Genomic DNA, 17,607 nt, shown 5'->3' on the forward strand with positions numbered 1-17,607 from the left:
ACACACATATTTAGGATATACCTTAATAGATTTTTTGTACTAAAGAGTAGTTAGTACACAGTAGATATTCAATAAGAAATGAAAAAAATCTATAAACTTGGCAATGATTATTAAAATGTATTAATTTATGAACATATCAATTCCTTTTGGAATTCATTAGATCATTTGGAAGAATATTGTCAAATGACTCATTCTCAACTTACTTTCCTTGCAATCGTTTCTGCTTATATTACAGTTCTAGTATTCACTCAATTTCTCTCTGACACAAATCTGTTTTCTTAGTTCATGTATTTTTCCATAAAAGAAGTTACAAATCCACTTCATATCTTTCAGTCTTTATAAATTCATCTCTCTTAGTCCCTTTCTTTCTTGCTGTGCACATGCATGCCAGCACATTCTTCACCCCTTTACCTCTTCTAAAAGCTGACTACAGAGTGATTTGGATTTAAAGCAGAAGATAATATCCATGTAATTAAAAATTTCCCCTCTTCTCTCTAGCTACAGTAACCTCAAAAATCTCTGAGGAAACACCAAAGAGAGAAAACATAAGAAAGATAAATGGAGAAGAATGAAGCAAAAAGAATGCCATGAAAGAGACATGTTTAGAAAAGCAAAGAAAGTACAAGGATCAAGACATTGAGTACATCAGTGAAATGGAAAGTAAGCCACGGTCAATTACATTTTTTAAAATTGAGATTTTTCTAGTGTAATCAGAGAATTACCCATGACCTCTCTCATCTAAGGACATTCATGAGGAACTTGTTTGCCAGACCCAGAGGAGTAAGTACATGAGATTTTCCTCTAGGTAGTCAGTTGAATGATGGCCCTCCTAAAATGATATGTCCGCATCCTCATCCCAGGAACCTAAAAATGTGACCTCATTTGGGAAAAAATCTTTGCAGATGTAATTAGCCTAAAGATTTTGAGATGAAGTCATTCTGGATTATCAAGGTGGGCCCTAAATCCAGTGATAAATGTTCTTGTAAGAGACAGATGAGGAAAAGATATGGAATAGAGGGGAAGAAGGTCATGTGAAGGTGGGGACAGAGATTGGAGTGATACAGCCACAAGTCAAGGACTGTTGGAGCCACCAGAAGCTGGAAGAGGCCAAGAAGGATTCTACCCTGTAGTCTTTGGAGAGACTGTGATTTTGCCAACACCATGATGTTGGACTTCTGGCCCTCAGAAGAGTGGTAGAATAAATTTCTGTTGTTCTAATTCATCAAGCATGTTGCTATTTGTTAAAGGCAGCCCTAAGAAACTAACATAGTATGTATACTACTTCTCTAGTGCAGAATTATAAGACAAAAAGCAAGAGAACATGAACACTACCATTAATAAACTAATTTTTCTTCCTGCCCACATTCCCATCTGAAACATTCCCTAACAGATACACACACACACACACACCCCAGAAGCAAATAAAGTCCCACAGCAATGGAAGAGAATAAAGGTTGAGAGGGAATGTATAATTTAAAATATGGACATTGTTACATCATCTTTGAACCCATTTGATGTTTACCAATTCAAAATGGAAAAAATGCTGAAAATATCTTGTGCTCTGTTAAATTTGAAAGATCATTTATGAATGGCACATGGGGTCTCTTTACACTAAAATAAGTCACTTCATACATTTCTGCTTGGAAAGGAACAAGAACATTATTAATGTAATAAAAAATGAGAGTGTTAAGTAATGCTTAAAATATTCTTTGGTTCATCAGCTACTTTCAATGAGAATGAGATGGTTGCTGCTAAATTTGCTATAAGCCTGACAAAATATACATCCAGATTATATATTTTTAAAGTGAATAAACTTGGAGTTATTTTTCTGTTTAGTGTTATGTGCAGGTTCATCCAGAATCAGCTTGGCTATAGCTAGAAGCAATTAAGAATATTCAGGAAGAATTAAAACCCTAGGAAATTGTTTTTATCTCTAATAAATTGCAGCAGAGCTAAATTGTGCATTGATCACAAGAGAAAACTTATCATAGTGACTCATGTAAATTACCAAAATTGCTTTAGTTTGGGAAATAGACCTCATTAGTCCTAAATTTTACCTTACGATTTTCCCAAGAAGCAGAACATGATTGCTTATACTAAAATGATGCTCTTGATACCATAAACACAATAATATTAGCATATTGCTTTGGTTATAATCTCAAAACTAATAACATATATAAGAAAAGCCAATGATCTCACTTATACCTGATCTCACTTATACCATGATATCCTTATATCATGGAATCACAATTTAAGCACATTTATAGATAGTGGGAACTGAATCAAGATATTCAGCCTGACTCTCTACTCCTATCTTCTGGGCCCGAGGGTGTAGCCTTTAGCTCTTTGGAGGAAAGGAAAATCTGCATTTTCTCCAGATATCCAGAGCTGCCTATTTGCTTATAAGTTTCCAGAAAGCATTTTTTTCAAGTAGCAGGTAACATATTCTTGGAACTTTCTGGGAAGGGCTTTGATGCCCATCTAGTACAATTTATTCATTTAACTAGAGAGAAACTAGAGAGATTGAGGGTTGAATTAATGTTTTGAAGCTCAAGTTCCAAAGTAGAATCAACCTTATCTAAATTAGCATTAAGCAATCTGAGTGTGTGCCTGTAATCCCAGCATCTCAGGAGGTTGAGGTGGAAGGATCACTTCAGCCCAAGAGTTCAAGACCAGACTGGGCAATATAGTGAGACCCCCATCTCAAAAAAAAATAGCATTCAGCTATAACTTCATCATGGGATAGAATATGGTAGTATTTTCCATGCCTGTAAAAATGTGTATATTTTCAAAAAAAATTTCTTGGATTGCAGACATAAGTGAGAGCAAAGTACTTGAAGAGAAAAAAAATAGGTAAAAGAATACAAAGTTTTAAAAAGATCTTGGTAGCTCAGCAAAACTTTATTTTTTGTATACTATTTTCCTGGCACCATGTTAGATTCTGAAGCTCTCCAAATAAATGAGACACTTCCTCTGCCTTTAAGAAACATAAGACTGCATGGCAGATACTAGTGAATTATTTTGTAAACAGATAGAGATAGAAGATATCATGAGAAAAGAATGAAACACCAGTCATTCCGTCCTGAGGAGAATAGGGAAGACAGCCTAGAGCTGGAGGCTATATTGAGTCTAGAAGAATAGGTAGAAGTTAGCTAGGTATTTTGATGGGGATTGCATTAAATCTGTAAATCATCTTGGGCAGTATGGACATTTTAACAATGCTGATTCTGCCAATCCAAATGATATGCTCTTCCATTTGTTTGTGTCCTCTACAGCTTCTTTCCACAGTGTTTTATAGTTTTCCTTGTAGAGATCTTTCACCTCTTTGGTTAAGTATATTCCTAGGTATTTTATTTTCTTTGTAGCTATTGTGAACGGTATTGAGTCTTTGATATGACTCTCAGCTTGACCGTTATTGATGTATAGAAATGCTACTGATTTGTGTACATTGATTGTATATCATAAGATTTTGCTGAATTTATTTATCAATTCCAGGAGTCTCTCGGTGGAGTCATTGGGGTTTTCTAGGTACAAGATGATGTTGTTAGCAAAGAGCAATAGTTTGATATCCAAATCTTTCCTGATTTGGATATCCTTTATTTCTTTCTCTTGCCTGATTGCTCTGGCTAGGAAACTCAGCACTATGCTGAATAGAAGTGCTGACAGTGGGCACCCTTGTCTTGTTCCAGTTCTTAGGGGGGATGCTTTCAACTTTTCCGCATTCAGCATGATGTTGGCTGTGGGTTTGTCATGTGTGAATTTTGTAATTTTGAGATATGTTCCTTCTATGCCCAGTTTGTTGAAGGTTTTTATCATGAAAGGATGCTGAATTTTGTTGAATACCAACATCATACTTCACAGCACTGGAAAAAATAATTCTATGCCTCATTTCAAACCAGAAAAGAGCCAAAGCAATCTTGGGCAAAAGGAAAAAATCTGGAGACAGCATGTTCCCAAACTTCAAACTATCCTACAAGGCTATAATTACCAAAACAGCATGGTATTGATACAAAAATGGAGACATAGACCAATAGAACAGAATAGAGAAGCCAGGTATAAAACCACCCACCTACATCTAACTTATCTTTGGTAAAGCAGACAACAACATACACTTGGTAAAAGAAATGCTATTCAATAAATGGTGCTGGGAAAATTGGATAGCCATATGGACAAGAATGAAACAGGATCTATCTCTCTCACCACTCACAAAAATTAATTTAAGATGGATAAAAGACTTAAATGTAAGGCATCGATCTATAAGAGAATGAAGCAAAAACTCTTCCAGATATTGGCCAAGGCAAAGAATTTATGAAGAAGATCTCAGTGGCAATTATAGCAACAACAAAAATAAGTGCAATTTGATTATACTAAAAACTTCTGCACAGCTAAGGAAACAATCAACAGAGCAAACAGACAACTTACATATGAAAAAATGCTCGATGTTACTAATCATTAGGAACATGCAATTTAAAACCACAAGGAGATATCACCTTACCTCTGTTAGAATGGCTTTTATTAAAAAGTCCCAAAACTATAGATGCTTGTGTGGATGCAGAGAGAAATGAATGGCTATACACTGTAGGACTGCAAATTAGTACAACATCTATGAAAAAAATATGGAGATTCCTCAAAGAATTAAAAATAGACCCTCCATTCAATCCAGCAATCCCACTACTGGGTATTCACCGAAAGGGAAAGAAGTCTTCCTATCAAAAAAACACCTGCACTTGAATGTTTATTACAGCACGATTCACAATTGGAAAGATGTGGAGTCAAACCAAGTGTCCATCAATTCATAAGTGGATTAATAAAATGTGGTGTGTATATATATATCTCTATATATACAGATATAGATATGTGTGTGTGTGTATATGTGTCATGGAGTACTACTCAGCCATCAAAAATGATGAATCAATGCCTTTTGCAATGATCTGGATATAACTGGAGACAATTTCCTTAAGTGAAGTATCTCGAGATCAGAAAAACAAACACCACATGTACTCACTATTAAACTGGAACTAACCGATGAGCACGCATGTGCATAGAGGGAATTAAAACTCAGTGGAAATCAAGCGAGGAGGAGGAGGAGGGGCGGTCCAAAGCCTACCTAATGGGTACAATGAACACTATTTGGGTCATGGGCCTGCCTATAGCTGTGACTTGAGCATTACAAAAGCAATCCATGTAACCAAAAACATTTGTAGCTCCTTAGTATTTTGAAATTTAAACAAAATTTAGCTAAAGAAAGGTAAGAGAACATTCCTAGGAAAGAAAATAATATAGAAAATAAATACACTAAGTATGAAACAGTATCAAATTTACAGAAAACCATAAGTTTTTATTCACCGGAATTAAGTTGGAAGAATTATGAGAGACGAGGCTGTAGAGATAATGGCTAGCAATGATGGTCCTTACGTGCTGCTCTAGGAAGTGTGGTCGCTAGAGTAGAAGTAGTGGATAGCACTGAAATTTGTATGTTAATACAGGTAAATTGTCAAATTTAAATTTGAAATTGTTCATTCTGAAAGCAATAGTTAAAATGAGTTCAAAGGGAAAGAGACATATCAGATAAACCTAAAAACTACAGCAGAAGAGATGGGCTTAAAGCAAGAGGGAAAATCTGAAGTAAATCAAAGATTAAGTTGGAAATAATTTCGTGGAGAGAAAGGAAAAAATCTTGAATAAATGTTTTTTTAGAAGACTTTAATCAATGAGTTCTGCCATCTAATGACCTGCAACTCCTATGAGAAGAACATGCATGGTATAGGAGATGGCACATTCATTAGTATTTTGAATTTGAGGTGCTTATGGGACATCCAAATTGAGATGATTATTAGCTGGATTGAAATACCTGGCACATTAGGGAGTGAATGTGTCTGAAGCCTGGGAAACACACTGTCTATATGTACTATATAAATAAAACTGTTTAACTTTGATCAAAAAAAATAAGTTAGAAGGAACCTGGTACAAGGCACTTTAAGTAGCTTATCTGCAATACTACATACCTTTGGACTTCATTTTAAGTGGGAGAGAAATAAAATTCTATCTTATTTAAATCAATGTTATTTTTATTGCCTTTTTGCCACTCATAAATCAACCTGATTCTGACTGATATATCTTCTAAAATAATTTCATAAATGCTTGTGTTTTTAATACTTGGTTCAAGTGAGCAAGATTAAATGTAGTCAGATTCTCCAATGCCGCACTTTCCTTAATATGTTATTTTCAGTCTCCTGGAGGCAGAGTCATTTTCCAATATAAAAGAGAGTGTTTCAAATATGTCCATCCTTCGGGTAGTGCGCATTGCCCTCCTTGTGTATACAAATACCCCTCCCCTCCTCCCCCTTCCCCAGCATCCAATAGATGTTGTTCTGATATGTGCATTTATGGGTGGGGGAACCAAGGGCAACACACCTAACCTAATCATCTGTACCACCGGAAGGGCGGCGGGAGGAGGGGGGAGGAGGGAGGAGGGGACGGGTATTTGTATACACAAGGAGTGCAATGCGCACTACCCGAAGGATGGACATATTTGAAACACGGACTTCGGTGGGGGGGGGGAACCAAGGGCAACACACGTAACCTAAACATATGTACACCCATAATTTGCTGAAATAAAAAAAAAAAAAAAAAGAGAGTGTTAACCAAAATGTATGATTCAGTGGAAACATAGGCTGTTTCTTTATGTTAATGAACTATCCTTATACTTGCAATGATGTAAGTATAAAGATATAAAGATGTATGCATACTGATGATTTCCACACAGGGTTACCCAGAGGTAAAAAAGGAATGAAGTGCTGCCTTGGTAAAGCCACTTACTCAAAAAGCCACAGCCAACAGATGGCAGAAACAAGGGTGCATAATGGGTCAGTATAATGCAAGGGTCTACATACAGCTGCAAAACAGTCTTAGAAATCACCACCAGAGGGGCACACTCTGTGGTTCCCAGTTTGAGGACAAAATCAAGTTGAATCATACAACTGGTATATTGGTATAAGAGATGGTCTTCTCTGGACCCCGAAGATTGAACAGCAACTAACAGATGGAGCTTTTGGTGTAACAGAAATCCAGAAAAGAGATGAAGTATATGAGAGTGTGGAGATGGGAGTCCAGGTATGATACAATGATGATGAACAGGTTGCCTATCAGTGTCATCAAGGAGAATATCAAGATAACTACAAAGAAAACTACTTCCAGATGAGGCCAATTAGAAGAACCCAGTAGAATAAAGTAGTCTTCATAACTTGCATTCGTATTTTTCATTGTCATTCATTTCCTGTTACCCGAGGGGAAAAATCACATAAACTCAGAAAAAGGAAGGAAATGCTGCAAAAATCATGTGGACCTCATGAATAAGAAGGGCCAACCACTGTTTGATTCTAAGACAATTTGAGCATTTTGAAAAACTGTGATGGTAATGAATTTAACAAAATGAGAATCCAAAAGCTCATAATGACATAAAAGATAAAAGAGTAGTAAATAAATGGTGGCAAAGACAAAGCTATTCCTTACTGTAGAATCCTAAGTAATAAATATGGCAGAGATGATGTAGTTAGAAAAAGATAAATAGATGCTAAAACTATGAAATAAAAATTTGATGGAAAAAAGGAAATTTACATAGTCTAAAATAGGAGAGCTGTCCAGAAAGTATCCATCCGTAGTTAATATAATGAGACTGGTTACATGGCTGGATACTTTCGGGGCAACCCTTGTATACTTCCACAAATTACTTAATTCCAAAGTGAAAAGTAGTAAACTTTACAGTAGAAAACCTGGTAGACACTGTGATCAGTATTAATACCACCAATGCTGGGAAAGACCAATATCTTGTGCCTGCTGATCTTATGCTCTGAACAGGACATGATGTCACTTCAGTGATTTTCCTGACAAAAATGCACAGCCTAATTCTAATGATGAAGAAACATGAGACAAACTCAAATTGAAGCAAGTTGGACAAATTAGCTTGTCTGTATTCTTCATACATACCAAGTTCAATGAAGACAAATAAAGGCTGAGGAACTTGTCCAGGTTAAAGGAAAACAATGAAACATGATATCTAAATGTGTGATCCTGGATCAGGATAAAAAATTTTATTCACATTATTGAGACAATTGGAAAAATCTGAATATAGACTCTGGATTAGATAATAATATTGTATTCATATTAAATCTGCTGATTTTATTGGTTATATAAAATAATGTTCTTGTTTTTAGGAAACAAATTCTGAAGTATTCAGGGGTAAAGGGAAAAAAAGATGTAAGCATAAATTAATGATAATTTAAAACTAGCTTTTTATCTCCAAAAGGTATCTGGTGTGTGTCTGTGTTTGTATATATATTTAGGTAAGGTGGCCAATAATCACAGCATGAAAAGAAGAGAAAAATAAATCAGATTTTTATTTTTATATATAAGATTAATTTTTTAAGAAATCACCAAGTTTGTATAAGGGTCAATTACATTAATGATTGAACCTGTATCCCAATTGTACAAATTTTGTAACAAATATGTATTTTGAAATCACTCATAATGGTGACTAGACCAAATAAAAGGAACCCTACTGCATGGTAGTTTAGATGCTAGGATCTTGACTCAAGTAGTGTAGATTCAAATATCAAAAATACCAACTAACTCCGAACCACTATCTTAATCTGTTTTCAAATCTATAAAATGGGAATAATAGCGATATCCCAGATAAGACAAGCATAGTTGTCTGGGTTAGGAGAGGTCATTCATATAAACAGGTGAACACACTGCTTGCAATATGATGAGCAGCTAATCACTGATATCACAGTATATGTGGCAGATATTTATACACACTAAGTACTCTGGGCTAGAAAGATTGGCAGTGAGGGCTAATGTTTTTAGAAGTATGCAGCTAATGCCCATAAACTTTAAAATCTGACTTGCTCAGCCTTGCAAAATCCCAGAAGCCTATGTGGCATGTTCCTACAAATTCTATCATCCTCTCAAGGATAAATTATCAGAAGAAAGAGCCTCTTGGGGGACAACAGATAAAGAGAAGAGGCAATAAAAATGGAATTTTAAGACCCGCTTTTGGAGCCAGATGGCTTTCCTTTCAGGGTTATGTCTGGGGAGCACCGAGCAGTGACCAATCACATGAGATTCACTCGGGCGAACAGCTGAAAGAGTGTGTTAGAAATTTCTGAACTGGGGTGAGGAGCTCAAGCTGAGTCCACCCACATCGTAAGGCTCTCACAGCACTGGCCTCTGCAAGATTTGAATGCAATTTCAGGGAAAAGCCTGAACACCAGTGGTGCGGAATAGTGAGTCCCAAGGCACCATTCAACTTTGTATAAACAGCAAGGGCAGCCACCAAACACTCTCCACTAATTTGCAAAGCCTCTCAACATTTAAAAATGTTTACTTCTTTCCTTACCTGCTTTATAAATTCAAGCACATTGTCATTTACCAGTGAACACACGTGGTAAACCCATTAGGGGAATATCTTAAAAGGAACAAAGGATTAGTCTTAACATTACAATAATGAGTGACCCTTATGAATTTGTTAATTATTTTCCCTTCTGTAGATATTAGCAACGCCTTTTATCCACATTTGCATTTACATATGCTCACAAGGCACTGGCTTGTATTCTCTGCATTTATAAACAATTACTTCATGACAGACCTCCTAAATAATTGAACAGTATCACTCCAGAGAGTGCAAACCAACCTATTCACACCCTCTCCCACAGGCCACTAAGATACTCAAGAGAAAGAAAAACAGATCTACTCAAAGATGTGATTCAGGAATCTAATTGTCAGTCCATTTCTGTTACCATAAATTGAGATTTGTCTGGGCATCTTGCCACATTTTTATTCAATCTGCTGTCCCTGTATTCAGTTCTGATTTTCCATTCCTATCATTCAATGATGTTGATTTTATTATAGCTCTGCAAAAACTTGCATATGTTTCATTGTTTTAAAAATGAATGTGTTGTTTCTCTCTAGGGAAGGACTATAAGAAGCAATACATTTAAATAGTATTTTGTTCTAATAATATTCTGGAACTAGGAATGCTGACCATGCTGAACAAAACATCACAGATTAAAAAAAATACTCTTTAATATTTTCTTTTGATACAACTATAAGGCATCTTTTATTATTTATTTAATATTTATTAATAATTCAACAAATTGCTAGGCCCTAGGGATTCTACCGTGTGCAAGATATTATCCAAAATTTTGTGACAAGATCTAGGGATTTCCAATTAATAATGTAGTCAGGAAATTTTTTTGATCACTCACTAAATGACAAAGTATGGTTCTGAGATGCAAAGAAAAATAAGTGTGTTGAAGGAGATGAGAGTGCTGTCAGACACTTAAAATGATGGTAGCTGGTAGCTACTATAATAATGCTATGCACAAAGTGAATGAAGGCACATGCAGGAGGCTCTATAACCCAAGTGAGAGGTCAAAGACATCATCACGGAGGAGGCAATGCCTGGGATGTGTTCAAAAGCTGAATGGATAGGGCTGGATCCCATTCTATTAAGTGAAGTATCCCAAGAATGGAAAAACAAGCACCACGTGTACTCACCATCAAATTGGTTTCACCGATCAACACCTAAGTGCACATATAAGAATAACATTCATCAGACGTCGAGCAGAAGGGACGGGGGAGGAGGGGATGGGTACATACATACATAATGAGTGTGATGCGCGCCATCTCGGGGATGGACACGCTTGAAGCTCTGACTCTGGGAGGGGCAAGGGCAATATACATAACCTAAACATTTATACCCCCATAATATGCTGAAATAACAAAAACAAAGCTGAATGGGAAATACAGAATTGAAAATTGGACAGAAGACCACTGCAAGGAGTAGTGTGTGTACGAAGGGCTGGAGCTAAGGTAGACAGAGCGTGGCTCTGTGTTGTCCTGAAAGTCCTTCAGCACAGCTGGCACATGAGGCTGAAGGTGACGCTGCAGAGGGGATGTGTGAGCAAGAAACAGCTGTCTTGTTCTCAAGGGGACCCGACCTGGGCAGCATGCATTATCACAGTAAAGGTGAGACTCCTACTTCGGACAGCACCCTAAGTGAGGAGAGCTCAACTTCTCAGAGAACTTCCTAACCCTCCACTAATCAGACTCACAAAACTGATATGTAAATGCATTAATTGTCTAATTTATAATGAAAAGTAACTTTCATGTGGGCCTGTATGCTTACATAAGTATAGGCATCATAAGCTTTTCTCACAGATATACCTTCGTAAGCTGTCCAACCAAAATTAGAAGCTTGTTTGGAGATAGCAGAATCAGAGTTAAAGGATTTTGAATTGATGCACATCTTGGGCACATTGGGGTAATATGGCTCAATCCATTTGCTTTCACAATCAGATAATTGTGGAGGGGTTTTGAGTTTTTTTTTTTTTTTTTTTTTTTGATCAATGAAAAAAAACGATCATGTTTCATAGGCTAGCTAAGGCTTCTTTTTCCCTGTGAGAGTGTCTGGAGGTGCTTCAGTAATCCCAACTTTTTTCTGTCTAATTTTTGAGTTCCAGGCCAGTGCAATAAGAATTTGGAACATTATTTTCTCCTCTAAGATAACACAGACAACATACGGCTGGGCTAAGATATGACTCCAGATCTGTTTTCAAAACCCATGTAGCATCTATGGTTCAGTGATCAATAAATTTTTCTTCTTACTGGCATATCCACTATTTGGATAAGCAGCACAGCTGAGAAAATTTGACCGATTTGCATTTGAAACCCAGTTCTGTCATTTATTAACTGTAAGGCCTAGTATAAGACACTTTAACTTTTTTTTTTCAGACAGAGTCTCACTCTTTTGCCCAGGCTAGAGTGAGTGCCGTGGCGTCACCCTAGCTCACAGCAACCTCAAACTCCTGGGCTCAAGCAATCCTTCTGCCTCAGCCTCCTGAGTAGCTGGGACTACAGGCATGCGCCACCATGCCCGGCTAATTTTTTCTATATATTTTTAGTTGTCCGATTAATTTCTTTCTATTTTTTTTTTTTTAGTAGAGACGGAGTCTCGCTCTTGTTCAGGCTGGCTTCGAACTCTTGAGCTCAAACAATCCGCCCGCCTCGGCCTCCCAGAGTGCTAGGATTACAGGTGTGAGCCATGGCGCTCGGCCCACTTTAACTTTTTAGCCCCAAATTCCAGCCAGTAAGAGAGCAATATTTACAAACATATATGTTTAGTATATAGAATATACGTTTTAATAAAAAATATCTTTTTATTATAAATCAATTACAAACAGTTCAATTTCAGGCCTTGCATCCATTCTGCCTTTTTCAAGTTATTTTATATATATCCGCTTTGATCAACTAAGTCCTGTTTTCTTAGTTTGTCTCTGAAAGGCAATGTCATTTCCTTTTTTCTAAGTGTTTAGTGAAAGTCTTATTGAAAACCTTCATATGCCGACATTTCCACAATAGTTAGTGGACTAAAATTTATATGATCTAATACATCTACTTGTTCAGAGTGTGCAGAGGGATAAAAATGTTCTCCCCAGGAAAAGGTGAGTTCTGTCTCCTATTGACTCCCCCTAGAGTGAGGTTAAAGAGGACTTGTAATGTTTTAGTACATTTTTTGAAGGGGCTCAAAATTCCATAATAATACAGTCACATCAATTCTCATAATCCCAGTCTCAAAATGTTGTCCACACAGTAGTAATACCCTCCAGGGATTAGGGGGATGTGGGGGGTAAACCTGCAACTAAAGGACACGGGAAGCACTGTAGGGGGGAAGGGCATGCCTCTAACCCTGTCTTGGGTGACGCAAAGACAAAGTGTAACCATAATGTTTGTACCCTCATAATACCCTGAAATAAAAAAAAAAAAAAAAATCTACAAAATAAAGTCAATCATAGTTCCTTGAAAAATCGGCATGTTTGTAGGTGACTCTGTAACTACAAGGCAGTAAATAATTCCCAGAAATTGGGCTCAGTTCAGCAGACAAGACAGTAAGAGAAAATCTAGAAGCTAGTCACGCTCAGATAAGTCTGTGCAGGCTTTTGAAAGCCAGGACTTCCCAGTTATTTAGATATAATCAGGCAATATACAAGATGCTTGTCAGTAATATCAGACCTTTTTTTAGAGCAATAGAAACCATATTATCTCCCGAAGCTTAAATATAAAGCATTTTATGCCATCTCTAGATGAATTAAGTATTTTTGGAAAAGGAAGGAACTTTTATTTTCAAGTTTATTGCTATAGCACCAAATTTATGGTAGTTACCTTCAGCATAGGGCAGTAAAGATGACTTGCACTTTCCATATCCTTTTATGAGGTTCGAGATGTATTCTTTTCAACTACGCTCATACCATGTCTATCAGTTTTGATATTTTATATTGACTTAATTTTTCTAAGTTATTATACATATTCACTTTTTAGTTACATGGGAAACAAGCCCAGAGATTTGGGGATAAATTCCTAAGAAAAATATTAAATTGTTTGATGTCTATAAATGAACCAGTCAGGGATGGCCTCTTGGTACACCTCTGCCTTTTTTTTGTCTCATACCCAATAGGAAACATTTGCATTTCAGTTTATTTGTTCCTCCTCCACAAAAGTACAGACATTTATTTTATTTACGAATGCTTGCCTCTAAGGAAGAAAATGTTTTCTTGTATTTATTTTGTGACTGAGCAAAGACTTTTTAAGAGGAATATTATGTATTATAATTTCCCTGTGCCATGTTCAGTTCTTAATACAAATTAACTAGAAGGGAATCCAAAGGTTATGTTTATATCAAGGCTAAACTAGATCTCATTATTAATATCAGAAAATACAATTTATCCTCATTACAAATTTATATTTCTATGAGCATATTTTATTGTTTTCCCTATTTCTTCGATCTCCACATTTCACTTAAGATTGAATTTTATCCCTTTTTTGCCTTTGATGCTGTTGAAAGATCTTACCTGAAACATTCAAGTGGGTAATTCTTGTTAAAAATAAAGGTACTTTTATAAAATTTTCCTCAACTTCAATAGGCTACTATGCTGTTTTTTGTCTAATGTGTAACGCTATTTTGGAAATCGTAAAATTTTTCAACTAGTAAAACCGTAAGGCTCATGTTGTCCAATGACCACCTCTTTATTTTATAAATGAGGAGAGACCTGAGGTCCCAAGACTCTGAGTTGCCGAAGGCCACACAAGTAATCATTAAGTTGAATTATTAACTGGTTTAGAAACAAGGACTTCTGCCTCCAACCAATTTATTGCACCGTTTAGGTTCTGCTCCTCTCCCTAAACAAGCTAAGCAGTGCAAGAGCATTGAAAGGGTTATGTGCTTTAATTAGTTGCATCTTTTTTATCTGCTTATTTGGGCATTAAGTCCATTAAGAGTCCATCTGTTTTTAAATTGTGAGGGACTAGAAAAGGCCTTTCACCCTAGATAATGGTGCTTTCTATACCTTATTAGGCAGCGAAGATTTCAGTCCACAAATGCAATATCAAATCTAGATCCTCACCGTAATGACTGGTGCCCAGCTCCAAACAGACTTGGGCACATGAACTGCTTGAGTGCAGGGATTCCGTCTTACACGGCTTTGTGTCAGACACATGCTTTGTCTCAGCACATCTGGGAGTAGATGAATTATGTTAAACAGAACAGAATCCACAGCTGAGGTTGACCCTAAGCACTGCTAGAGATATGAAGCAGTAATGGAATATTTGCTACGGAAAAAAACTTGAAGGGCAGCTCGTCATTCTAGGGCCGAGTAGAGTACTCCCTCCCTCCTCCCCGCCAAAGTCAAGATTTAGCCTACAATCACAATAGAACTAAGACTTGGAACAAAAGGCTACCGTAGCTACTGCATGACCAAAGCATTTATTTAAACCCTGACCTTGCTTGGGTCTCATGCAGTCACTATTTGCTGACAATGGTGCTGTTGGACCATCTCCCTCGCACATTTGTGTTCTTCCTGGACCTTTTGTCAGAAAGACACATGTCTTGCTAGCAATGGTTGAATTTCCAGGTATTTTGGCTGCTGCTGTGGTTGTATTTGAACTTCAGCCTTAGTGAATCATTAAAGCAGTTCTCTGATCTGCCCTACTTGCCTTGCCTGAGGTTGACATGAAGTACTGTTCCTTTACTCTGGGTCATTTTGCATTTTGCCCAGTCTAACAGTTTACTTTATTCCAAAGAAAACCAACACAATAAAAGTCCTATCTATGAAACAAGGAACATTTCAAACCCATGTTTAATAATAAATTAATATGTACTTTCCATATATCTGCACAATCTGAAATCATTCCAATATTTTGTAAAAGCAAAGTCTCATATATGAAGAGGTAAAAAAAAAAAAAAATAGCTCTTCATTTGCTCCAACAATAGGCACAGATGACAATTTCCGACAGGGTTATCAAACTATCTCGCAGAAATTTCTTCAAATCTTAGTTATTCAAACTAATGTTGCCCATTTTAAATAAAAATTTCTAATTATACTCTTTATGAATTATCCCAGAATGTCGAAGGCAGTTATGTGTGTCAATACAGAACAAATACAGGATAGTCAAGATGCTTCTTACTATCCTTCTTCTTCTTACTTTCAAAGACCAGTAGTGAATAGTCCTCTTCAACTATATCAGCTTTGTGTTTAGTTTCTAAGTGACCTCCAGTGTATTTGGGGGTCTCTTACCCTTAGTGAATGATTCCCTAAATTCTCAGTTCATTTGCAGTGTTAAAAGGTAGAGGACAAAATTCTAGCATAAGCCAGGATTATGAGGCTATGCTGCAGTAGCAAACACCAGAATTTCAGTAACTTAACATAATGAAATTTATTTATTGTTCAAGCTATTGTCACCATGGGTGAAAGAGACTAAGGTATCTGTACTACAAACAGAGGCTCAATAATCCATGAGACTTTGATCTCCTGTCACCTTCACTTTAACACCCAATTTCATTATTGCTATGGCAGAAGAGGAGATGAATGTAATTAAATGCTTCAGGCCACACGGACCCATTCCACCTTCAACCACAATCCACTGGTTCATTTTGTCATACGTCTCTATCTATATAGCAGCAAGGAACTGAGAATGTGTAATCCCTTTCTACCTGGAAGGTGAGGAGAATTTAGTATTAATAAATTAGCATGATAAATCCTGATCATATAATAAAATGGTGATTGAAAACAGCTGAATGTAAATCATAAATCCATAGATTATAGCATTTATTCTATATTTAAATTACACTCTAAAAACATACAACCAATAATACATGATATGACAATTTGTGACATCCTTCAGGTTATATCTAATCCTTTTCCTTTAAGGAGATTATCATTATGAATTTCTAAGAAGAGAATGGTGAGTGTTGGGTAATATTATATAATGACCGATTAATAAGTATACAAATCCAAGTGTTAAGAAGTGTTGACTAATTACAAGTGGTATTTCTGATTTCAGTGGTAAACAAATTAACCTCTTTTACATAATAGTTTTAAATGTATTTTATATGCTATTCATTTGACATTCTAAGTTTGTTTATAAACAAGTTGACTAATCTTTTGAATGATTATTGGCAGCACGCTTTCATCAAGTCTGCTAAAGTGAATTAATATTTTAGAATTCAATGTTATGTCCATTATTTAATACTATTTTTCAATGCAAGAAGCCAAGCTGATAAATTTTGTCACCATAGGGAACCATTTTGTGCAGAATTAGTGAGAGATAAAAATGTATGTTTTTTGGTTTTTTTTTTATTTCAGCATATTATGGGGGTACAGATGTTTAGGTTACGTATGTTCCCGCCCCCAAGTCCGAGTTTCAAATATGTCCATCCTTTGGGTTGTGTGCATTGCACTCTTTGTGTATGCAAATACCCGTCCCCTCCTCCCTCCTCCCCCCGCCCAACATCCAATAGATGTTATTCTTATATGTACTCACCATCAAATTGGTATTAACCGATCAACACAAAAATGTATGTTTTTAATATAGCCTTTACTTGAGATTTATCCATCATATAGTGCTGGGTATATGCGTTATGATGATTACATTATATTATCTTGGGGAAAAAAATAGGAAATGTAAGTCAAAAACTTCATTGACTTCTTCTCTGAAGTGCCTATTTAGATCTGTTTATGTGAGAGATTGAAACCAATAATGCCAGAGATTTACAGCATATAGAGACTTTCAGACTATTTTGCAAAAAGCTCATGGTTGTTCATTTTTAAATAAGCATTTCAAATATAAAGAAAAATGCCTATTTTTTCAAGTTAATGTAGTAATCTACTACTCCATTATAAATTTGGGAATGCCATTAAACAAATACAATAGACCAACACAAATGGTGATTTTATAAAATAAAAATGATTAAATATTTGATTCAAATAGTTCTTGTAAGGGTTTAAAGTCATTTTATTGGGTTTTTTTATTTTGCACTAGTATATGGGAGAAACCTCTCTAGATTTAACTGACTAGAATATTTTGGCAGTAAAAAGTATAAGGTATAACTGCTATGCACATTTTTTTTATTAAAGTGACTTTTTTTTTTTTTTACAGAAAAAAAATCTTATTCCCTGAACGATTTACATTTTTTCTAGTTTGCTGTTTATGTGAGATAAGTTTTTCTATAAAGAACATCAGCCTATATTGCAATAATCATGAAGGTGAGTTTTT

Source organism: Propithecus coquereli, unplaced genomic scaffold (genome assembly GCF_000956105.1).
Source record: "Propithecus coquereli isolate 6110/MARCELLA unplaced genomic scaffold, Pcoq_1.0 Scaffold6, whole genome shotgun sequence".
Lineage (NCBI taxonomy): Eukaryota > Metazoa > Chordata > Mammalia > Primates > Indriidae > Propithecus > Propithecus coquereli.